This window comes from Rattus norvegicus (genome assembly GCF_036323735.1).
Source record: "Rattus norvegicus strain BN/NHsdMcwi chromosome Y unlocalized genomic scaffold, GRCr8 chrY_unlocalized_2, whole genome shotgun sequence".
NCBI lineage: Eukaryota > Metazoa > Chordata > Mammalia > Rodentia > Muridae > Rattus > Rattus norvegicus.
Genome location: NW_026947378.1, coordinates 1,858,731 through 1,884,874, shown reverse-complemented (window position 1 = coordinate 1,884,874; position 26,144 = coordinate 1,858,731). Strand labels below are relative to the sequence as shown.

At 37.9% G+C, this 26,144-nt stretch overlaps 1 long non-coding RNA gene across 1 annotated transcript in view; it reads right to left on the bottom strand.

Annotated features, from left to right (window-relative positions):
• LOC134484618 (uncharacterized) overlaps nucleotides 1–14,389 on the bottom strand; it is a 42,110-nt gene extending 27,721 nt beyond the window's left edge. The window contains exon 1 of the long non-coding RNA XR_010062132.1: nucleotides 14,234–14,389. This is a non-coding gene — a long non-coding RNA (uncharacterized LOC134484618). The remainder of the gene's footprint in view (nucleotides 1–14,233) is intronic.
• Nucleotides 14,390–26,144: the final 11,755 nt, after the last annotated feature.

Here is a 26,144-nt window from a genome sequence, read left to right as displayed (position 1 = left end):
TTTATTTATCTATTAATTTTTGCTCTGTATGTTTTGTGTATATATTTTTCCTGGTTTTATGTTTCCATGGAATTCCAGAGTGTGTGAATGGAAGTCTGGGTCTGCGTGTCTGTATCTGATTCTTGAACCTTGTTTTGGCTCTTTTCTATATGCTTGTTTTGTTCTACTCCTATTCATTAACTTTCATTTTATTTTTATCCCTTAGATGATGGTTTGTTTTGAGAGTCAGAAGGATGTAGATACAGATGACAGGAGAGGAATAGAAGGGGGGAATAGAGGGTAGAGTAATCATAATTCAAATATATTGCATGAAAAAGTCTAATTTTAAGAAAAGAATTTTAAAAACATTCTTTCTGGGGCCTGTCTGCCCCCTTTTCTCAAAATCCTTACTAGTTTCATATAAAAAGTTAATGAAAATATTTTAAATCTTTTCCAAGGCAAAGAAAATTGTTTGTTTACATCTGATCTGGAACTGCCACTATGGGAGTGAAGCTTCTGTAGAGTTGCAATAATGCAGTAGGAGAGTCTATAAATGCTTTCAGAGAAATCAATCCACTGAGGTTCAGCGGGAGTTTCACATGATTGATGTTACAAATTTTCAATGGGAAGATATACATTTTCGATACTTCAGTTTTCATGAAATTCTTCAAGATCAAATTACAAGTAGTATGGAATACAATCATAAAATAGGTTTGTTCCTTTGAAAATTTCAAAATTACCCCAAATAATACTTAAATATCATTAATAAATCAGAACATATTGTATCCTAAACCCATATAAACATTACAATTATGAAATAGAAGTAGATGCGTATTTGTGGATAAAAGCTGTTTCTGGAGAGGCACTATTTTATGTCTGTGATAATTTCACTTCATTGGTAGATGGGTTAAATCAAAGTCTGATAATGAAGACCTTGCTGTAAAAGACCATTCTCTCACTAAGGGACTCTAAAACCCTGTTGTATAGAGTGCTAGCATTTCAATGTATCTCTTAATGACACTCCATTGGTTAGATGTGCCATATTTCCTGTATTCATTGCTCTGTGGAAGATCATCTGGGTTCTTTCAGCTTCTGGCTATTATAAATAAGGCTACTATGAACATAGTGGTGCTCATGTCTTTGTTATATTGGGGCATCTTTTGGGTATATGCCCAAGATAGGTGTAGCTGTGTCTTCAGATAACTCAATGTCCAATTTTCTGAGGAACCTCTACACTGATTTCCAGAATGGTTATATCAGTCTGCAATCCCACCAACAATGGAGGAGTGTTCCTCTTTCTCCACATCCTCTCCAGCATTTGCTCTCACCTGAGTTTTTGATCTTAGACATTCTCATTGGTGTGAGGTGGAATATCAGGGTTGTTTTGATTTGAATTTCCCTTATACTATAGTTGTTGAATATTTCTTTAGGTATTTCTCTGCCAATTGATATTCTTCAGCTGTGAATTCTCTGTTTTGCTTTGAACCCCATTTTTCAAATGGTTATTTGTCTCCCTGTAGTCTCACTTCATGTGTTCTTTGTATATTTTGGATATAAGCTGTCTATCAGTTGTAGGATTGGTAAAGATCTTTTTCCAATCTATTGGTTTCCATTTTGTCCTAACAACAGTGTCCTGTACCTTACAGAAGTTTTTCAGTTTTTTTAAGATCACATTTGTTGATTCTTCATCTTAGAACATGAGCCTTTGGTGTTTTGTTCAGAAAATTTTCTCCAGTGCCCATGTGTTTGAGATGTTTCCACACTTTGTCTTCTATTTGTTGGAGAGTATCTGGTTTGAAGTGGAGGTCCTTGATCCAGTTGTACTTATGCTTTCTACAGGGCAGTAAGAATGGATCGATCTGCATTCTTTTACATACTGACCCACAGTTGAACCAGCACCACATGCTGAAAATGCTGTCTTTTTTTCCATTGGATGGTTTTGACTTCTTTCTCAAAAATTAAGTGACCATGGTTGTAGGCGTTCATTTCTGGGTCTTCAATTCTATTCGACTGGTTTATTTGCCTGCCTCTGTCACAACGCCATACAGTTTTTTTTTTTTTGTTTTTGTTTTTTATCACTGTTGCCCTGTAATACTGCTTGAGTTTAGGGATAGTGATTCCCATGGAAGTCCTTTTATTGTTGAGGACAGTTTTAGCTATTCTGTGTTTTTTTTTTATTCCAGATGAATTAATGAATGTTCTGTCTAAATCTTTGACGAATTGGATTGGAATTTTGATGGGGATTGGAATGAATATGTAGGTTGCGTTTGATATAATGGCCATTTTTACTGTATTAATCCTGCCAGTCCATGAACATGGGAGATCTTTCCATCTTCTGAAATCTCCTTCACTTTCTTCAGAGACTTGAGGTTCTGCTCATATGCTCATATTTTTTACTTACTTGGATAATGTCACCCCAAGACATTTTATATTATTTGGTGCTATTGTGAAGGGTGTCATATCCCTACTTTCTTTCTCTGCTTGTTTAGCTTTGTGCAGAGTTATTTTTATACTCAGCCACTTTGCTGAAATTGTTCATCAGGCTTAGTAATTCTCTTGTGGAATGTTTGAGGTCACTAAGTATACAATCATATCAACTACAAACAGTGCTATTTTAACTTCTTCTTTTCCAATCTATATCCCTTTGACCTCCTTCAGTGTCTGCTTGCTCTGACTAAGATGTCTAGAACTATATTGAATAAGTTGTGAGAGAGTGGGCACCCTTGTTCAGTCCCTGATTTCAGTGTGATTGCTTTAAGTTTCTCTCCACTTAGTTTAATGTTAGTTACAGATTTGCTGTATATGTTTAGGTGTGGGCCTTAAATTCCTGTGCTTTCCAGGACTTTTTTCATGAAGTGATGTTGAATTTTGTCAAAATCTTTCTCAGCATCTAATGAAAGGATCATGTGGTTTTTATCTTGGAGTTTATATAGTGAATTATGTTGTTTATTTTCTGTATATTAAAGTATCCCTGCAAGCCTGGGATGAATCCTACTTAAACATAGTAGATGATTGTTTAATGTGTTGTATGAATATGTTTGCCAGAATTTTATTGAGTATTTTTGTGTTGATATTGATAAGATAAATTGGTCTGAGTTATCTTTCTTTGTTGAGTCTTTCTTTGTTTTAGTTATAAGAGAAATTGTGACTTCATGAAAGCAGTTTGGTAGTACTCCATCTGTTTCAATTTTATGGAATAGTTTGGACAGTATTGTTATGAATTTTTCAATGAATTTTGGATGGATTTCTGCACTAAACCCATCTGATCCTGGACTCTTTTTTGGGTGGGAGAGTTTTGATGATTGCTTGTATTCCATTGGGAGTTATGGGTTGTTTAAATGGTTTATCTTTTCCTGATTTAGGTTTGGTATCTTGTATTTGTTTGGAAAATTGTCTTTTTTTTTCCAGATTTTCAAGTTTTTTGAACCTAGGCTTTTGTAGTACAGTAATTTTTTTAATTTCCTCTGATTCTGCTGTTCTGTCTCCCTTTTTAATATTTGATTTTGTTAATTTGGACACACTCTCTGTATCCTCTGCTTAGTCTAGCTATGGGTTAATATATCCTGTTGATTTTTTCAGAGAATCGGGTATTGGTTCTGTTGATTCTTTGTATGGTCCCTTTTTTTCTACTTGGTTGATTACAGCCCTGAGTTTGATTATTTTCTGCCTTCTACTACTCCTGCATGTATTTGCTTCTTTTTGTTCTAGAGCTTTTAGGTGTGCTGTCAAGCTGCTGATGTATGCTCTCTCCTGTTTCTTTCTGCAGGCACTCAGAGCTATGAGTTTTCCTCTTAGCACAGCTTTCATTGTGTTCCAAGAGTTTGGGTGTGTTGTACCTTCATTTTCATTGAATTCTAAGAAGTCTTTAATTTCTTCCTTTATTTCTTCCTTGACCAAGTTATCATTGAGTAAAAAAATTGTTTAACGTCCATGTATATGTGGGCGTTCTTTCCTAATTTTTATTGAAGAACAGCCTTAGCCCATGGTGGTCTGATAGGATGCGTTGGATTATTTCTATCTTTCTGTATGCTTTGAGGCCTGCTTTTTGACTGATTATATGATTAATGTTGGAGAAAGTGCCAGGAGGCTGTGAGAAGAAGGTTTATCTTTCTGTTTTAGGATAGAATGTTCTGTAAATATCTGTTAAGTCCATTTGGTTTATACCTTCTGCTAGTCTGTCTATATCTCTGTTTAATTTCTGCTTCTGTGATCTGTCCAGTGATGAGAATGGGGTGTTGTAATCTTATACTATTATTTTTTGCGGTGCAATATGTGCTTTGATCTTTAGTAAGGTTTCTTATGTGTATGTAGGAGCCCTTGTATTTGGAGCATAGACATTTATGATTTTGAGTTCATCTTGGTGGATTTTTCCCTTGACGAATATGAAGTGTCCTTCCTTATGCTTTTTGATGACTTTTGGTTGAAAGTCGATTTTATATATTCTTCAGATCATTTGCTTGGAAAATTGTTTTCCAGCCTTTTACTCTGATGTAGTGTCTGTCTTTGTCTCTGAAGTGTGTTTCCTGTAGTGCAAAATGCTGGGTCCTCATTACATATTGTGTGTCAATCTGTGTATTTTTAGTGAGGAATTGAGTCTATTGATGTTGGAGATATTAAGGAATAGTGATGGTCACTTTCTGTTATTTTCATAATTGGAGGTTAGTTTATGTTTGTGTGCTTCTCTTCTCTATGTGTTGTTGTGAAAAGACTAATTTCTTTCTTTATCTATGGTTTTACTTGAATCCTTGTGTTCGGTCTTGCCAGTTAGTGTCCTTTATAAGACTAGATATGTAGAAAGGTATTGTGTAAATTTCGTTTTGTCATGGGATATCTTGGATTCTCCGTCTTTGTTAATTGAGAGTTTTGATGGATACAGTACCCTGGGATGGTGTTTTTATTCTCTTAGTGTCTGTATGACATCTGTCTATGAGCTTCTGACTTTCATAGTATCTGAAAAGAATTCTGATTTAATTCTGATAACTTTGCCTTTATATATTACTTGACCTTTTTCCTTACAGTTTTTAACATTTTTATTTGTTTTGTGCATTTGGTGTTTTGACTATTATGTGATGGGAGAATATCCTTTTCTGGTCCAATCTATTTGGAGTTCTGTAGGCTTTGTGTATGTTTATGGGCATCTCTTTCTTTAGATTAGGGAAGTTTTACTCTATAATTTTGTTGAAGATATTACTGTCCCTTGATGTTGACAGTCTTCACTTTCTTCTATACCTGTTAAGACTAGGTTTGATCTTCTCATTGTGTCCTGGATATCCTTATGCTTTGAGCTAGGTCTTTTCTGTTTTACATTATGTTTGACAGTTGTGTGATTCTTCTGCTCCTTAGATTATGTCTTCTATGTCTTTTATCCTGTTGGTGATTCTCACTTCTATGACTCCTGGTCTCTGTCCTAGGTTTTCCATTTCCAGGGTTATCTTCCTTGTGCTTACTTTATTGTTTCTATTTCCATTTTTAACTCCTGGGTGGTTTTGTTTATTTCCTTCTCCTGTTATGCTGTTTTTCAAGTAGTTCTTTAAGGTAGTTTTGTGTTCCCTCTTTCTTGCATTATATTTGTTTACTTCAGTTTTTTCTATTGTCCTGCATTTTCTTAAGGGAGTTACTATTCTTAACATCCTCCATCATCATGATAAATGTGAAATTAAATTTAGATCTTCCTTTTCTGGTGTGTTTAGATATCCAGTGTTTGTTTTGATTGGAGAATTGGGTTCTGTTGAGCCCAAGTAGTCTTGGTTTCTGTTGTTTGTGTTCCTGTGCTTTCCTGTGGCCATCAGGTGGTCTCTGGAATTAGCTTGTCTTGCTCTTTCTGACAGTGGCTTGACCGTCCTGTAGGCTCGTGTGTCAGGGCTGCTGTAGACCTGTTTTCCTGTTTTCTTTTACCCAGTTAAGGGAACAGAGTATTCTGCTCTCAGGCATGTAGTTGCTCCTGTCTACTTACTTTCAGCTGTCCCTGTGGGCGGGAATCAGAAGGAACTTCCCATACTTCTCCTAGGTCCCTCTGTGGGGGGAGGGGGGACAGATGGTACAAGGTGTTTTCCTCTTGAGTCAGGAATCTGGGCAGAGAGTAGTCTCCTCTGATTTCCCAGGAGTGTCTGCTTCTCTGAGGCTCTAGTTACCCCACCATCATGATTTGGGTACAGGGAGCTGTTTGACAAGATCAGTTCCGATCCAGGCACAGTCTGGAACATGGTGCTCCAGTAGATTTACTCCTCCTCTATTCCAGAGTCACTATGCAATTTTGTCTTGGGCCAGAGATGTGGGTAATTGTGGGCAGAAGTGGTAGTCTGTGTGCATTGTATGCTCAGTATTGCCCACACTCCTGGGTGATCAGCTCTCTCTCCCGCAGTTTCTAGGAGAAGGGAGCTTTGTGCTGGAATCAGCCAGGTTCAGGAGCCAGCTTGAAACTGGAAATGCCTAATCCCAGAGGAGTTCTGCCTTTGCATGTCCTGAGTCAACCAGTGAGCTCGCTTCAAGCAGAAAAGTTGGAATCACCTCTTCTCTCAGGCCTGAACTCACTTGTTTCAGCTTTCCATAAGGGCTGCAACCAGAAGTGTCTTGACCCTACTGCTCCTAGGTTCCTATGCACAGGAGGCCCAGATGGAGCTAGGTGTTTTTTTCTTGAGTCAGGAATTTGAGCAGAGTTCTCACGGGTTTCTGCCCCTCTGACAGTGTAATACTTCCCCACCCCTCATGACATTTGGGTGTAGAACACTGTTTGGACAAGTTCAGATTCAGCTGCAGTTTGGACTGCAGGGCTCCTGCAGATTGACTGCTCCTATATTCATGTATCCAGTGGCACTATGCAGTTTCCTCTTGGGCTAGGGATCTGAGCATATGTGGGAAGAAGTAGCAGGGTCTCCTCGCTGAGGTCTCAGTATTGCACACTCTTCTGGGTGTTCAGCTCTTGTCCCACAGACTTTCCAAAGGATTTCAAATGTTCACTCCCTATCTTACAGGTCCTCAGTCTTTCCAGTTCTCCTCCAAATTTTGTTGGAGAAGACGCCTCTGGTTAAGGGGAGGTACAACAGGCCCAATCAGAAAAAAAAAAGGGGCTGGAAATCTTCTTCTCTTAAAGGTAATCTCAGTGATTTCTCATATTCCACAAGTGGAATAAGTCCTGCCCCTTCTCCAGAAGAGACTTTAATACCTTTGCCAGCTGCCAAAGCAGGGCAGAGAGCTCTGTCCATTCACAAAGACAGTCAAAGATGTGCCCTATCTCCACCAACGTGCTTATGAAATCTGCTTCGGGTAAAATGAGTTTGAAACCTGATTCTGCTGACAAAGCGGATTGCAGAACTACCCTATTAAGCCAAGAGGACATTCAAAGTCCTCCACTATTAAAAATGCGCTTAAATCATCACTTATGATCCAAGGCGTACAAAATACAGTTACAAATACCCAAGTGAACCTCATAACACACATACCAGCCCAAGAAGAGACAAAATTTTCTGCATGTACACCATTAGATCAAGGACCATTGACAGTTTCAGAAGGGGCTCTTGAGAGTTCCACACCCACGCAAGATGTGGTAGAAATTTCTGAATCCACCGATGGAACTCCTGTGCCTTCTGCACATAAAAAATATGTTCTAGCAGCCTCACCATATCCCCCAGTACTTCAAATGTCCCTATATAATAGAGAATTATTCAAATATCCTCTACCACTGAAGGGACCCTCCTGACATCCCATTAGGCCCCAAAAAGCCAAGTTTATGCCAACACACTGTCAATGAGCCATGCAGACTCCATATTTATACAATGTGCAGAGAAGATAAAATATCCCCTACCTCCTCAGGGGACTCTAAGTCGTTCTGTCCTGAAAGCAGAGGCTCCAAAATTTTCCACATATACATCAGAGATGCTAGAACTTCCCAAAACTGAGCAGTATTCTCTGAGTATTACTCTATCTCATAAAGAGACTGTGGGACAAGAAACTTCTACAAAAGGAGGTCTACCCATAGCCACATCTTTAGAAATGTCTTGTGGATGTGACACATATACAAAAGATATTCTTGGACAGATTCCATCTGTAGAGAAGTTTATGGACCCAAACATATGTGAACCATGAAATGCGAACACCAGAGTCTGTAGCATCCTCGACAACTGAGGAAAGGGATTCCTTGTATTCCATTAGTGTAAAAGAATGAATACGACCTCCACAAATTCCACAGTAGGCTATAGGAACTTCCTTATCTCCTCAAAATCAGCCATCTTCCCCAACTACAGAAGATGCTACACACTCTTCCAAATATTCAGAAAGGATTGCCATTCCTTCTCTATACCCACAAGCAGACCCAAAACATCTGCCAAATACCTCAAAAGCTCTGGATTTTACCTCATCTTCTGAAGGGGCTTTGGAGCCTGTTTTGCCTCTCAAGCAGGCTAGGGAACCTGACACTTCTATAGGAAAGTCGGTTTCCACTTCTCCAGCAGAAGAAATTTCTCTTGGAACTTCCACAGTTACAAAACAATATCTAGAATATGTCTATGATGCTCAGGGAGAGGTCACATTTTCAGAGGTAGCTCTAATACATACTCTCCATTCTGATATCACAGTAAGGATTCTACACGTATACACGGTACATTAAGACCTTCCTCATCTGAGAAGGATGTCTTAGGATCTACTGCATCTGAACAGCATGTTTTAGAACTATCCCCATATACCTAAGTAGATTTATTTAACATGTCCACTCTGGGGATAAAGAGGCGACATTCTCCCTCTACCAAAGTGGACCACAGGCATCCAGTTTCTATAAAAAAAAAGGTTAAGGTTTGATCCTTCTGATGTAGTCTTGAGAAATTTCCTCTAAAGAAGATAGTTTCAAACATCCCCCTTCTGCCAAAAGGGATCTTGTGCCATCTTCTGCAGCCAAAGAGACAGCAAAAGCTACATTTTCTCCTCAGGTGAGTCCTAACCTTCTCCATCTGTCCAAAGGGTCATGGAATTTCCAAAAAATATGAAGGAATTGTGCAAAGATGCCATTCCTTGAAAGGACTTGCTGGACATTCCATATTGTCCCAAGATGCTCAAGTAACTCCTCCTTCTACAAAAAAGGCATGTTCACCGTCTACCCTAGGGTTTCAGAGAATTTCTTCACTCCTCTCTAGGGCTCCAGAAAGTGTTCTCCATGCTCAAAGTGGTTTGTCATTGTGCAAATTAGACTTCAAACATATAAAACGCTTTTTTTTATATTACCAAAGGTCTGAGGGAAAGTCCACATCGAAAAAAAATCATTTAGACCTTGTGCCATTAGTCCAAGTATATCAGAAAAATTCCCTGTCTTTTAAAGCACCTAAAAATCTATCTTGCTCTAGCACTCATCCTAGGAAACAATTACCTTTAGTCATACAATCCCTAGGATCCTTGAAATACAAAAAGGGGTGTCTAGAAACTTTACCATCTGCCAAAAGGTCTTTAGGATGTTCACCAACTTCTCCAAGAGCTCGGTTAACCCATAGAAGAACAAAAGAACTAAAGCCATCTGCTCAGGGTGTTTTCCAAAAACCACTTATTTCTTCTTTACTTTTATACCAAGACAAGAGGCCAGCTTCCTCATCCCCATCTCTGATCCCTTCTTCCTATTTGTTCTCTCTCCCAAATCGCTCTTTACTCTGAATTAGATGCCAATTACTAAACCATAGACATATGGAAGGAGGTAGTTGCTGTCAAAACAAAACTTGTGATATCACAGAAGAAGCTACGGCTCTCCAGGACACAATAGAATTTTCAAGGAGGGCCTAATGATGATGGAACTGCCATAGCCTACCTGCTCAACAGCTTCCTTGCATTGACCAGATTTGGTTGTGCACTTTCCAGTAGTGTCTCCTGTGATACAGTAGAAACATTTACATGCTACATCTCTCTAAAGCTAGAGCCTTCTCTCTGCTTTATTAGTGATTACATGCTCTGAATGAAGAAAGTTAGTCAGGGGCTTGTCATGGGTAGAAAAGATCTAGGAACACAGAAGGAAAGATATTCTTCTGGAGATTAATTTTATTCTCCGGTCAAATCCTTTGACATAAAGTTCAATTCCCTGGGTTTTCCCTGTTTCGCTGGTGCCAGTATTTTCCCTACAGAACTTTAATTGAGTGAATATTGTTTTATATTTTCTGATTGTAAATTCATTGACAGGGGAGATTATATATGTTCCTGCATGTGTACTCAAAATTTCATTTTTCAAATTCCATTTTTTGCAATGAATTTGGTATCAAACGTGGCTCAGCTATAGAGTGAATATAAGAGTGGAAATATTGTGTACCTACTTCTAATGATCAACTCCCAAATCCATATTTTATCCATTAATTACAAGACATCAGTAAAGCAAAGGACAACATGGAGTAAAGAATGTGGTTCTGAAGTTCTATTAGATATCAGTCCTCTAATATCTACCTTCTTGTGTTCCCAGGGATAGGCTTGAGGGTTTTGGATGTTTTACCATAATTCTTTCTTCAGGCCACACATCAGTTTCTGAGTGATGGGCAATGATAGGAATGGCTTGTGGCCAATGAAACCTCAAATTCAATAGGTTATAAAAAACAGGAGGGAGTCTATTTGCAATTGTCACTTGTGGATCCTATAGTCTTCACCTTGTTATGCAGAATCCATCCAAATATTAAACCAAAATTCCTAGTTGTAGGATCCACCAAAAGTATATATATATATGTATATATGTATATATGTATATATGTATATATGTATATATGTATATATGTATATATGTATATATGTATATATGTATATATGTATATATGTATATATGTATATATGTATATATGTATATATGTATATATGTATATATGTATATATGTATATATGTGTGTGTATGTATTCACATATATATGTATGTATGTATTCATATATATATGTATGTATGTATATGTATATATATATATATATATATATATATATATATATATCAGGCACAAAAACTAGATAAGATTGATGAAGATAAAATTGCATTCTGCCAATAAATGGTTTTAGATCTTTCATGAGAGACACAGCTAGAGCATGTCAAATACAGAAGTGATTGGTCGTGGCAAAGCAGAGAACTGAATACAGACCCCTTGTTTGTAGATGTTGAGAAAGGATTACAAGAGCTGAATGGGCTTTCAACCCCCAAAAGTACAACAAATTCAATTAACCAGAGCTTTCTGGTATTAAACCAATATTCCATGACTGTTTATGTACAGACCTGTGGCTCCAACTGCATATGTGGCAGAGTATGGCGATGTTGATCATCAATGGAAGGAGAAGCCCTTGGTTCTCCCTAGTTCAAGGGAATGTCAAAGCACAGTAAAGGTTATAGATACGGATAAGGGGATCAGTTAGGAATATTAAGGACAGGAAACTGGGAAAGGAAATAACATTTGAAATGTAAATATAGAAATATCCAATTAAAAAAGGTATATAAGGGGCTGGGGATTTAGCTCAGTGGTAGAGCGCTTACTTAGGAAGCGCAAGGCCCTGGGTTCGGTCCCCAGCTCCGAAAAAAAGAACCAAAAAAAAAAAAAGGTATAAAATTTGCTAAAAAAAAAGGAAAAAAAAACAAAAGATAATTAGCAGCTAATCAGACCTATTGAGTCAGTAATCCAAAGGGTTCCTGTCAGGGATTTATAGTCAGAATAATACTAGTGGAAAGATTGAGATGATGAAGATCAAATTTGGAGCACTTCTCTCTCCCAAATACCAGTATCAGACACTTACTGCTCTATAAGTATCCAAATAATTGAGGAGTTTACTCTGAGCTGAGGAAAGTATACTTATTTTTCACTTCTTCCTTAGGACCATTTTCTTCTGGGCAATAAGAACAAAAATCCATGAGCTCTAAGGAAAAGAACAGTGTCCTTCCAAACACCTGGCTTTTGGGGGAAAGAAATTAATGATATAAACTCTCTGACTTCCAGGAACCATTAGAAGCAGGGAAGTCCAGATTCTTCTGAGAGGCTCCCAGCTCCTGATCCCATGTGTGGAAGGATCAGATCAATTCTATCTCTTCAACTTACATTTTCCACTCCTACCAAGGCTTCAGTAAGATTTCTCAGGGATGATGTATTTCTTCCTTCTTTTATACCAAGACAGAAGACCAGCTTCGTTCTCCCCATCTCTGATTTCTTCATCGTCTTTGTTCTCCCACCCTAATGACTGTTTCCCCTGAATTTGAGGCCAATTAGTAAAACCTATAGGTACTGAAGTAATATCTGAGAGGCATTTGCAGTCAGGACAACACTTATTACATCAGAGAAGAAGCTAGTGCTCTCAAGGATACAAGAGATTTTTCAGGGAGAGCCTAATGATATTGTCACTGAGAACTGCCATGGCCTGACTCTAAACAGCTTTCCTTACATTAACCAGTTCTGAGGGTGCCAATTTAGGTATGTCTCCTGTGACACAGTGGAAACTTTCGTTCTCCATCTCTCTAAAGCTAGTGACTTCTGAATGGAGAAAATGAGTCAGGGGCTTGGCATGGATAGAAATTATTTAGGAACTTGGAGTGGAGGAGATTCTTCTGGATAATATTTTTATTCCCAGGTCAATTCCTGTGACATACAGTTCAATTTTCTAGGTTTTCTTAATTTTATAAAGGCCAGTACTTTACCTACACAACTTTCGTTGAATGAATATTGTATTTCACTTTCCTATTGTACATTCCTTCATAGGGGACATTATAAATATTCCTGAATAAGTACTCAAAAATTCTGTTTTCAAATTCCATTCTCTGCTATGATTTTGGAAACAAAGTGGGCCCATCTATAGACTGAGAATAACAGGGTAAATATGGTGTACCTACTTCAATTATAAATTCCCAAATCCTTATGTTATTCAAAAATTACCAACATCAATAAAGCAAAGGACCACATGGAGTATACAATTCGTTTCTCTATTCACATTTGATATCTGTACTACACTATCTACTTCCTGTGTTCCCATGGCCAGACTTGAAGGTTTTAGATGTGTTGCCATGATTCTTCCTTAATGTCATTTATAAGAAACAGGAGCATGGGCAGGGGGAAGAAAGACTTGAGGAACAGTGAAACCTCAACTCAATACCTTCATAAGTACAGGAGGGAGTCTCTTTGATATACTCATTTGCAAACTCTACATTCTTGACCTAGTTGTGCAGAATCCATGTAATCATTCCACCTAACCTAATAGGTGTAGGAAGCACCTAAAGTATATATATATATATATATATATATATATATATATATATATATATATATATTCAACCACCAAAACTGGATAACATTGATGAAGCTAAGAAATGCATTCTGCCAGGAAACATATATAGATATTTCCTAAGAGACAAAGCTAGAGCATGTCAAATACAAAAGTGAATGTCAATGGCAAACCAGTAAACTGGAAATGGAGTTCAGTTGGTAGATTCTGAGAAAGGATAATAAGAGCTGAAAAGGGTTTCAACCCATAAGAACAAAAATGCCAATGAACCAGATCTTTCTGGTACGAGACCAATATTCAAAGGTGGAAAATGGAAAGACCTAAGGCTCCAACTGCATTTGTAGTAGAGGATGGCCTTGTTGGGCACCAAAGGAAGGTTAAGCCCTTGGTCCTCCCTTGGTTTGACTTGCATTTAAAGGGAATGTGAAGGGACAGTAATGGGATGGTTTATAGAAGAAGTGGAGAGGGACCTGTTAGGGATCTTACGGGAGGAAATTCTAAAAGGAAACAGTATTTTAAATATAAATATATAAATATACATTTTAAAAAAAGAAATAAAATTTGTAAAAAATAAAAGATATAAGAAATAAAAGAAGAGAAAACTACCAGCTAATTACAGCTATTGACTCTGAAATCTAATGAGTCACTATCAGGTAATGACAGTCATAGAAATAATAGTTGAAGGACTGAGATGATGATGTTTCAAATAGAAGCTCTTCTCTATCCCAGATATCAGGGTCAGGCACAAACTGCACTATAGGAATCTAAAGCATGGAGGAGTTTACACAGAGCTAGGGTTACAAAACTTGTCCTTCCCGTGTTCTTTAAGTCCCTTTTCTTCTTGTCAAAAAAAATAAAGGCCATGCACTCTCAGGAAAACAACTGTGCCCTTTCCATCCCTTGGCTTTTGGAATAAAGAAATGAATGATATAAACTCTCTGACTTCCAGGAACCATAAGAACAGGTAAGTCCAGATGATTTTGAGAGGCTCCCATGTCCTCATTCCCATATGTGGAAAGCTGAGATGAAGGCTGTCTCTTCAGGAAACCCACTAAACACCTACCCCGGACTCACTGAGCTCTCAAATGGACCAGGTAATTCTTCCTTTTTGATACCAAAACAGAAGGGAAGCTTTCTTTGCACATCTCTGATTTCTTCATCCTCTTTGTTCTCCCTTCAAAAATGTCTGTTTATTCTGAATTAAAGGCCAATTAGTAAGCTCTAGAAGTACTGAAGAAATATCTGAGAGGCAGATGCTATCAGGACAACACTTGTGACCTCACAAAAGGAGCTAGGGCTCTCTAGGTTACAAGAGATTTTTCAGAGAGGACCTAATGATAATGTCTCTTAGAACGCCCATGGCCTACATGCTGAACAGCTTTCCTTACATTGACCAGTTTCAAGAGTGCCTTTTCCAGGAGAGTCTCTTGTGTCACAGTGGAAACATTTACGTACTCCATCTCTCTATAAAGTTAGATACTTCTCTTTTCTTCATTAGTGGTTAAATGCTCTGAATGGTGAAAGTTAGTCTGGGGCACGTCACGGGTAGAAAAGATTTAGGAAGATGGAGTGGAGGTGATTCTTCTAGATAATATTTATACTCCCAGGATTATTCCTGTGACATACAGTTCAATTTTCTAGGTTTTCTCTGTTTCGCAACGGGCAGTATTTTCCCTATAGACCTTTAATTTATTGAATATTGTATTACAAATGTGATCATATTCTAGTTTTCTTCTCTTGCTTAGTGATGAAAAAAGTGATACCCAGTACTGTATTAGAACAAACATTATATAGTACACCTAAAGAAAACAAATTGCTCCCAAGGTCAACGTAACTTCATAAGTAAGCAATTTGAATTCACAGAGAAATGTTAAAGTATTGCATTATTTATCCTTAAAAGGATACTTGTAAGAATCTTTTAGAAACAGAAATCTAAACATCTGTATAAAAATGTTATACCTGCTTTAAATGATCAGAATGCACATCTGTGATTGGCAAACCTTATTAAATCCTATCAGGAAGCTGAGGGTAAAACTGGTTCAGAAAGCAGTCATCAACAGTCCAGCATTTGTGACAGTCACACCATTAGCCTGTGCCGCCATTGTTCTTGATCCCTGACCTTAAAAGATCCCAGCCTTTCCGAACTACAAATTGTTCCATACATTGTTTTTTATATCAGAGTCAGTAGGGAAAAGATCTTAGCCAGCTGCACAAACAATTTTATTTTTCCAAATGCTTTTAATGGGTTGTGGTCCTCGCTAATCATTCTACATTTCCTCGGGCAATGATAGAAGCAATGATCTACCCCAGAGGCAATTGCTAAAAGACCTGTATCACTCTTATTGCAAATGCCAATGGCACTGCCCTCTGAGTGGTAGAAAGCTCCATGAGGATTTTCATGCACTTCTTAGATTAAGAGAGAATGAGTGCAATAACTGAGCACCACTCTGCCTGAAATCCTCGTGGGGTTCATGACTCACCAAGGTCCAACGAGACTGTGCTGAAGATTGGGCCATACCCCAGGATTTCTAAAGCTCTGTGCCATTCCTCCTTCACAGGCCTTGGCAATACTCCATTTCAGAACCAAATTTGAACTATGTTTTTACCCTAGATATAATTTCAAATACTATACTAATTAGGGAGAGTGTGCAGCCTTACATTGTCCTTGACTTTAAAGGAATTGCTTTACATTTCTTTCCATTTAGGTTGATGCTGGGTACCGGCCTGCTGTCCATTGCCTCTATTATGTTTCTGCATAGGACTCGTATCCCTGATTGCTCTCACCCTTTTAACATGAAGGTGGGTTGGAATATTTTTGCAAGCTTTTTAAATATCTAATGAGATTATCATGTGATTTTTCTCTTACAGTTTCATTATATAGTGAATTATATTGATGGATTTTCAGAAATTGAAACATCTCTGCCTCCCCCTAGAAATTAATAATTACACAGCATAACCTACAGAAAGGATCTCACATTCACATGCATACTCCAATAGCTCCCTCCCAAAAAAAAAAACAAAAAAATACAAACAAAAAAAATCATGCACCCTACTGAACAGATGTAATACTCACATACATACTCAAACATCCTAATCGAAAACACAAAAACCAAAAAAACATGCAAGCAAAAAAAAAAAAAAAAAAAAAAAAAAAAAAAAAAAAAAAAAAAACCCTGCTCCTGCAACATCTCATTAATACCTTTAAGCATTAATGTCCTCTACTCAACAGTAAAAGGACACAGGCTAACACAATGGATGTAAAATCAGGATCTATCCTTCTGTTGCACTCAAGAAACACAATCCAGCAACCAAGATAGACACAACCTCAGACCAAGGGGTTGGAAAAGATTTCCAACCTAATGGACACAAGAAACAAGATGGTGTAGCCATTCTAACATCCAGCAAATCAGACTTTCTACCAAAAGTAATCAAAAGAGACGGGGAAGGATACTTCATATGCATCAGAGGAAAAATCCACCAAAATGACATCTCAATTCTGGATGTATATAGGCCAAAGACAAAAAGCAGAAATATTGGTGAGAGAAATATTGCTAAAGCGTAAATATCACATCGAACCTCACACATTAATAGTGGGTGACATCAATGTCCCATCTCACCAAAGGCAGGCCATTGAGACAGAAATTAAAAAAATAAATAAATAAATGATTTAACAAACACGGGGTTCAATAAAATTGACCTCACTGATATCTACAGAATAGTTCACACAAACACAAAAGTACACACTCTCTTTTCAGTACCTCATGGAACCTTATGCTAAAATGAACATGTTCTCCCACTCTAAAGAAGCCACAATGGATACAGAAATACAGCACTAACCATTGGATCTTCTCAGATCACCATGGATTAAAACTGGACTTCAACAATAAGAAAAAGTTTATAAACTCATTGAAATTCAATAGCTGGCAACTTAAGATCCACCAGTTCAGGGAAGAGATGAAAAACAAAAAGTGCTCCTAGAATTTAATGAAAATGAAGGCACAACTTCTCCAAACTTACCTGCATATGCAGCACAGGGTGCTTTTATAAAGAAACCGGAGAGACCCCACACTAGCAACTTCCCAGCACACCCTAGATCTCTAAAATAAAAAGAAGCAAATACATATTAAAGGAGGAGACAGCAAGAAATGATCAGACTCAGGGTGAGAGTGATCCATCAGAAACAAAGAGAATACAAAGATCAAAAAAAAACAAAAAACAAAACAAAAACAAAAACAAAAAAAAAAAAAAAACAAGAGCTGGTTCCTTGGGAACATCAATCCGACAGACAAATCCTCAGACAGATAATGTAATAGGAGGAGAGAGCATCCAAATAACAAATTCAGAAATGAACAGGGAGCCGTATCAATGTACAATGATGAAAGTCACATAATCATTAGTTCTCACTTTAAAGTGGATGATTGTGTAGACTGATTGCACTGACCACAGGTAAATTTAGGTAAGATAAACTCTGTAAATAGCTCTACAACACCTAATGAGACACAAACAAAATTAAGTTTCCCTACTGAAAGAGCTCAAGGGCCAGATTGTTTGAGTGCAGACTCCTACCAGGTTTTCAAAGAATTCTCAACCTACACCAAAAAAACAGAAACAGGAGGAAAACGCCAAAATGATTCCATGACACCAGTTTCGCCCTGACACATAAATCACAAACGACACAACAAAGAAAGAATTTCAGGAGAATTTCCCTTACCAACATTGGTGGAAAAAATACTAGGTAAAATGCTCAAAAATAAAATCCAAGGGCATATCAAAACCGCCATTCAGTGCCATCATGTAGGCTACCTCCTGAGGCTGCAGGAGTGGATCAATCTATGAAAACCCATCAAAGTGATCCACTATATAAGCAAACTGAACTGAAAAATAAAAATATTCTGCCCTCAGCATTTCACATTAACGTGCGAGCTCCACCTGGAGTTAACTTTGTGGATGTTGCATACCATGCAGTATATATATATACACATATATATTTATATTATATATAAATACATATATATATACATATTTATACACATATATAAAATATTATTATAATAAATTAATATATTAAAGTGATATGTACAATCATTATACTAATATAATTAATAATATACTATATTAACATATTAAAGAATATTATTATTAAAATAAATAATACAGTCATATTTTATTAATACATTATATTATTATATATTTATATCATAATAAAATATAATTGATACTAATATATTATGTTAGTATATTAAATTATTATATAGTAATAAACTATACCTCTCTTACCCTCTTCTGACTCTCTACGTAACCACACCCTCAGTACTCCAGTATAAACTTTCCCCTCTGGCTCACTGTCATAGGCTTTAACATTTAAAGAACAGTTAAAAGGGACAGAAGGTTCATATGCGATCTCCTTATTCCATGAAAGAGGACTAGTCAGGGGCAACCTCCTTTGAGGAAGCAGGTAAATATCAGGATACAAATAACATTTGCTGGGGGAAGATCAAATTCAAATAATGACTTTGCATATCTATCCAGTGTATTCTGAGAAAATGGGGAATATTTTTCCTAAAGACCCAGCTATACTACTCCTGGCCTTATATCTGAAAAAACCTCTGCCATACCGCAAGGACATGTGCTCCATAACGTTCTAACTGCTTTCTTCATAATGAGCAGAAAATAGAAATAACCCAGAAGCCCCTCAACCAAAGAATGGCTACAGAAAATGTGGTTCATTTACACTATGGAATACTACACAGTTATGAAAAGTAAGGACATTGTGAAGATGCGGTGGAGTAGATGGAATGAGAAAGTATTGTTCTGAATGAGGTAACTGAGTCCCAAAATAACATGTACATACTCACTTAAAAGAGGGTATTAGCCATAAAGTACAGAATTCAAACACTAAGATCTAAGGAACCAAAGAGGCTAAACAAGAAGAAAGACCCAAGAAAAATTATTGAATTTCACTCAGAAGGAGGAATAAAATAATGAGAGGAGGCAGATGGAAGGAAAGGAATGGGTGGCTGAGGGGATGGGACCGGAAATGGGATTTGAGAATCATTTCTTGAGAGAGACGAGCAAGAGGGACAGAGGGCCAAGAGAATAAAGAGAAATCAGTGACTGTCCAGGGTGGGTGCTATCTCTAAGATTTGCCTGCAATCTGGGATTGGTGAGGCTACCCTAGCGTGTATGAGGGTGACTTTAGTTGAGACTCGGAGCAGTGGGGATACAAATACTGAAATGGTCACTTTCCATAGCCACAGAGGACCAAAAGTGGAAGGATAAGGACACAAAGCCACCCCCAAAATTTTGACACAGAAATTGCCCTCTCTATAAGAGACACAGGTACAGAGATGGAAGAGAAATGAGAGAATGGACAAAGGATAAGTAGCCGGATGTGAGACTTATCCTACGGGCAAACCTCAAACACTGACATGTTTGCAGACGGGAGGATAGCATTATTGTTCTCTGCAAGGCTCCACCGAGCAGCCGACTGACACAGAAGCAGAGGTGCACGGCCAAAGATCGGATAGAGCTCAGAGAGTCTAACCACAGAGCTGAGGAAAGGACTGAAAGAGGCAGAGGAGCACAGTGGTCTTCACGAGGGTTCACTAAACCCGTCGCCTGTCTTTGGATCCTGTTCTCCTACTCGAGCTTCGTTTTCAGGACCTGGTGGGAGATGATGAATCTAACCCTGAAAAGACTTGATGTGCCAGGGGAGAGGGTGCACCCAGAAGGGCACTCCACTCTCTCAGAGAAGATGGGGAGAGGATAGAAAGAGGGACTGTAAATGGTGGGAGCCTGGAGGAGTGTGGTGACAGTGCAGCATTCAGAATGTTACCTGGTGAATATATACAACCATTCTTGCAAGGGGCACAGGCATGACATCACGGGGATGGTGGCGTGACATCATGGGTGTGGCTCATGACATCGTGTAGGTGGGGCATGACATCATGGGAGTGGGGCATATCCTCATGGGGATGGGGTCATGATATCATGAAGCTTCATGGAAAATAGTTGAAACTAGAAAAAAAAACAAAAACAAAAACAAAAACAAAAAAAAACAAAACAACAACAACAAAAAAAAAAAAAAAACAGCCCGAGAGCGAGCTGAGACCTAGAGACACAAACATGGCGCGTGTTTACCTATGGATGGTATCAGGTGTGAGGCAAATCATATTCTATCTACAATCCACAAATGGAGAGAGGACAAAGGAAAGGAGAAGGCCGGTGAGAGGGAAAGCATCAACCTCTCTGAAAGGAAAACTGTAACAGATTCTGTGATTGAAGTTCGGACGACTGAGACAGGAGCTGAAGGTTGGTGGGGAAGATGGAGGAATAGCGCTGTGCAGAGAGAACCGGCCAGAATTAGGGGACATATGGGTTAATGCAGAAACTCAATGGATGCACTTGTTAGTTCATGGCGTCTAGAGAACAACTTCCCGAGTATTTAATCTGATAGAGAACGCAGAATCCGAACCTTCAATCTTTTGAAATCAAGCAAGTGGAACCTCAGGTTTTGGGATGGGGCACATTCAGTGGAGTCGGTTTCTGAGGAGGTCAAATGGAGATCCCTGAATAACAGACCGATGCTGTGACAGAGATTATAAAAGCTCAAGCAAATGAGCCCTTCTGGTACCTTAAGCCTCCATCGATGTAAATCCACCCGAAAACCCCTTCCCGCTCTTCAAGGTTTGTGTAGCCCTTGTTCAACCTGAGTAAAATATATGCACACAGCGCGTCCCTGAATACCTTCTAACAGAGTTGTGACACTGAATACCTTGGAGCAACCCCCAACTCACTTGCAGGCAGACCAAGATTCTGTTGACCGAATAGTTCCAGAGGCCACTTCATCCTTTTGCACCTGGACACTCTAAGAAGCATACATCAGAGATGTGTGTGTGTGTGTGTGTGTGTGCGTGTGTGTGTGTGTGTGTGTATTTGTCTGTGTGTGTCTGTGTATCTGTGTGTCTGTCTGTGTATCTATGTGTCTGTCTGTGTGTCTGTGTGTGTGTATTTTTATGTGTGTGAGTGTTTGTGTGTGTTTGCATCTGTGTGTGTCTATCTCTGTGTATGTGTGTGTAGGTGTGTTTATGTGTCTGTATGTGTGTTCCTGTGTTGTGTCCCTGTGTGTGTATTTTTATGCGTGTGAGTGTTTGTATGTGTGTATGTCTCTGTGTGTGTATGTGTGTTTATGTGTGTTTATGTGTGTGTATGTGTGTGTGTATCTGTCTGTTTGTCTGTCTGTGTCTCTCTTTGTGTGTATGTGTGTATGTGTGTGTATCTGTGTGTCTGTGTGTGTGTGGATATGTGTGTTTATGTGTGTGTGTGTGTGTGTATGTGTGTGTGTGTGTGTGTGTGTGTGTGTGTGTGTTAGTCATGCACAAGCTAACCATCCTCACACAGACTGTCTGGTTTGCTTTTCTTTTTGGAAAGTTGGCAAATCTTTCTCCTGTCCTAAGAAAAGACCATCCTGATTTTCAAATCTCTCTGTGAAGTCATGACAGGTTGAGTGATTTTCAAGTATGAGGAGTCTGTCCTAGTGAAAATAGCTTTCATGGGTAAAACAACCCTTGAAAAACATGTCTCAATATTTACTTTACTTAGTCTGTGATCCCTTGAGGGAATTATTCTATTATTATTATTATTATTATTATTATTATTATTATTATTATTATTATTATTATTATTATTAAAATAATCATCATTATATTATTATTATTATTATCATTATTATTATTATTATTATTATTATTATTACTATTCCAGGATTATTACATTATTTTATTGTCTGTGCTGTTACCAGTGTGCTAATGTTCACTGATGGCAGGAAGATTATTTTCCATGTGTGTCCCATTCGACGGCCATGTTTTACTTCTTGAAACTGAAAGTTTCATTTACATGTTCCCAAGAGCAAATACATGCAAGTACAGAAAGTTCCTTGGTCTTCTACATGAGAGTGACACCCTCACATAGTCTTCTGATCTATTTGAGGAACAGAATTTAGATAGGCAATGAGAAGGTTGGTGACCAAAGACCCAAGTTATGGAGAAATAAGACAGTTTTCACAATATTACAGGTTTTGGGGGTTGGTAGACATTACATAACCATCTTTTCATTCATAGCAGGAAGAGTCAAAATTATTAAAATATTGTAGGCAGAAAATTTTAACAACATATTAATGCTGGCTAATTTAAATTCCTGTATTTTTTTCTCTGGAACATTATATATTCTCTTTCAGGTTCTTCTTGAAATTATTTGAAGATGTGAAAACCGGTATGTGTTTATCTGTACACATTCATAGAGCATGGCCGTCACTCTAGTGAAGGACAGACTGCACGACTGTCAAGAGACAGACTGACTTTCTTGCCAAAGGAATAAATCTTCATGTTCACGGAGGCAGTTTCGATCTTAGGTGCAGATGTTTAAAATCCCCTGAATGCTTCCTACAGCTACCGTTTCCAATATGTGGTTATAACCTCGGATGTGGTTTGTTCTTTGAATTTTTTTTTAAAAACTACAAGAAAGTTTCGATTGCATATACTATTTGGAGATGTTGTCTTTTATCTTTTCTATCGATGTACTCTGGGTTGTAGACCGTTAGGCATTTTATGATCTATCTCTCACAGCAGGGGCTGCCGATGAGTTGAGTCTTCATCAGGAATAAAGGAAAGAAGACAGGTAAGGTAATAGAGAACTCCCTGATGTATTTATCCCCTGTGAATCTGAGATGGCTGTTGTCATCAACCCGTATATATAAACTTTAACTTTACAACAAAGTACACTCACATGAGTTTAAACCTTTGTACTTTTCATTGTGTAAATATTTGCAATAAAGAGAGTTTTCAAAGTAATAAAGTTGTGTGATGTGTGTAACACTTTTAATAGATTCTCTTGTATAACTTAAAAGAATATATAAATGGTTTTCCTTCATGTTGAATATAATGTAGACAGTGTCTCTTCTAACAATATATGTTGTAATTTTGGCCTCTATAAAATTAAATATGTTCATGTCTTGCCTAAACTTCCACCACTAGTACTTATGGAATACTTCCTATACTTGCTTAGTGTTTTTTCCTAAATATTGACTTTAAAATGCATTCAGCAGAATAGATATTGAGGCGGATGGAGGGAGGGAGGAAACTGAATAGAAGGGGAGGTAGAGAAGGGAGTATGTTGGAGGAATTAAGTATAGTGAGTTTGGAAGAATTAGGTATAGTGATTCCAGGGAAAAGGGAATGGAAATCACAAGTGTGGGGTGCACATCTCTAGAAATTGCCAGAGAATGGTAAAAGGCAAATCCCCAGGGTGTCTATTGGGGTGACTCTAGCAATAGAGATACAGAACCTTAATTTGCCATTTCTGTAGCCAGGCATGACTCCCAATGATGTGACACGGAAGAAAACACACCCACAAAACGTTCAAACCAAAATGAACACAGCCTACAAGATCTTCTGAGACAAATATAGATACAACAGACATGGAAGGAACGTCCAACTAATGGTTAGCATAGACTGAGAACTACCTCGTGGTCAAGCACCGATCCCTGACACTATTAAAGATACTCTATCGTGATTGTAGACAGATTCCTAGCATAACTGTCCTTTGAGTGACTCCACCCAACAGCTGAGAGAAACAAGTGTAAAGATTCATGACCAAACACTAGCTGGAGCTTGGGAAATCTTAAAAAAAAAACAAAGAAAAACAGGTGAAGAATTGAGGCCCAGATGATATGAGGGACTCCATAGGAAGAACAATAGAGTCAACTCACAGTGATTCTTGTGAACTGCCAAAGACTGAACTACCAATCAGAGAGTGAAAGTGGACAGAACCTGAGCCCCCAGGACATAGGTAGCAAATGTGTAGCTTTGTCTTTTTACAGGTGCCATCGAAAATGAGTGTTGCCATCCCATGAAGACGGAGCACCGATTTTTGGATGTAAAGTGAGTAAGTAAATAAATGAATTTTAAAGAAACAGATATCCCATCAACAGACAATATGTTTTGGGAAATTCCAATTCTAGTTGTTAGGTATCCACATGAAGACAAAGACTGTGGAGTGCCTATGTCCTTAGAGGCCATAATCCTTTTCATTCTATTCTTCCATCAGAATCCCCAAGCTCCAACTGTGGTTTGACTAATGGGTTTTTGCATCTGACTGAGTGAGCAGATTTGTGGAGTCTCTGAGACTAGACTCCTGTCTGCAAGCATAGCAGAGTGTCATTAATAGTGTCAAGGATCGGTGCTGATCCATGGGGGACTTCTCAATCTGTACTAACCATTGGATGACCATTCCTCACTCTCTGCTCTATGCACGGACCCTGCATTTCCTGTGGTCAGAATACATTTTGGGTCAAAAGTTAGTGTCTCTATCACTCCATTTTGGTTGCTCTCTGGCTACAGGAGGAGGGCTCTTCAGGTGGATATCACTGAGGCTGTGAGTCTCAAGTAAGGAAAAACCCATTGATTCATGGGCAACATTCTTACCCCAGGTCTAGGCCTCTTTCTGTATATGACCTCAACCTCCCCACCCCTATCCATCTAGACTGATGTGTCTGGACTCAGTGGCAGAGGATGTGACTAGCATCACAGAGACTGGACATGCATCATGAAAGAATAACCCTGTGGGGTCTGAAACTCCTTAGAGGAGAAAGGGCTGGGAGATAGATTGTGAGAAGTGTGAACTAGAGGGGGCCAGAGTGCAGTATGTAAAGTGCATAAATAAACAAATAACTATATAAATAACTAGGTCTACTTGAAGGAAGGATGCAGTTGTGTGTGTGTGTGTGTGTGAATGTGTTGTCTGTGTGAGAATATATATATATATATATATATATATATATATATATATATATATATATATATATATGAAGGTAAGAAGCAATTCTGTGAATTTAATATTAAATTATCACATTTGAGACAACAGTGGTCTATGCAGAAGACAGGCAGCTTAGGCACTATATTTACAAAAAAAATGGCGTTTGCTGAATATGAAGAAATGATTCGGTGATTAATAGCACTATCTGTACTTGCAGAGGACCCAGGGCCAATCCCCAGCTCCCATGTTACAGCTTACAGGTGGCTGTAATTTCAGCATCACGGAATCTCACATGCTCTTCAACCTCCTGGGCAGAAGGCATGCATATGTCTCACATGTAGACAAGCAGGTAATACACTTACATAAGTACAACAAAAAGTACTAAGCTGTTCCTTGTTAAAATCATTTGATTTACGTGAATATTCAAAGTGATAATCACAGTCAAATAAAAATTGTATTGATCCATAATAATCAAAGCCAGAAAAAGTTAGCAATCACCTGAGTCACTTTAAATCTATTTATTTAAAAAATTGTAATAAAAATTTGCAGTAATAAAATTTAAATTTTATTAATATACATATAATATACCTTAGTATACTCATACATAGCTGAAAAATTATACTTTCCACATATTTGTTTAACTTTTATAAAGGTTGCAGTTTGTGGTTAGTTTTTGTTGGATATTGTAGGTGTTTATTTTCAAGTATTAGCTCATAGAGTCTCTAAACTCATGCAGAATATATTACAGGAACTGAGGTCCTCTTCTGTTGAATCCAGGAATGCTGCTATCTGTTTTTCTTGTTGTCTGATCATTTTTCTCTATGTATATATGAACAAGGATATTCATGTTCTGGATTTCTTCCAGTTTTGTCAAGCTGATACCTGATAGCTGATAGCTGATAACTGGAGAATATATAATTTTTGAAGATCATTTTAGGAACTATTTCTGATATCTGCAATATCAATGTTGTAGACTTTCTAATACATGTTCAAATGAATGGCTATTCAGGGAGTAAACATGCCTTAGTTACTGTTGTTTTGTCTTTTTAAAAGAAGAAATGTGAAAGGGATGGGGGTTGAGGTAAGGGACTCTGAGGGGGAAAATAGGAAGGAGGGCAGCATTTGAGACATAAAGAAATTAATAAAATGAATAAATACAAAAA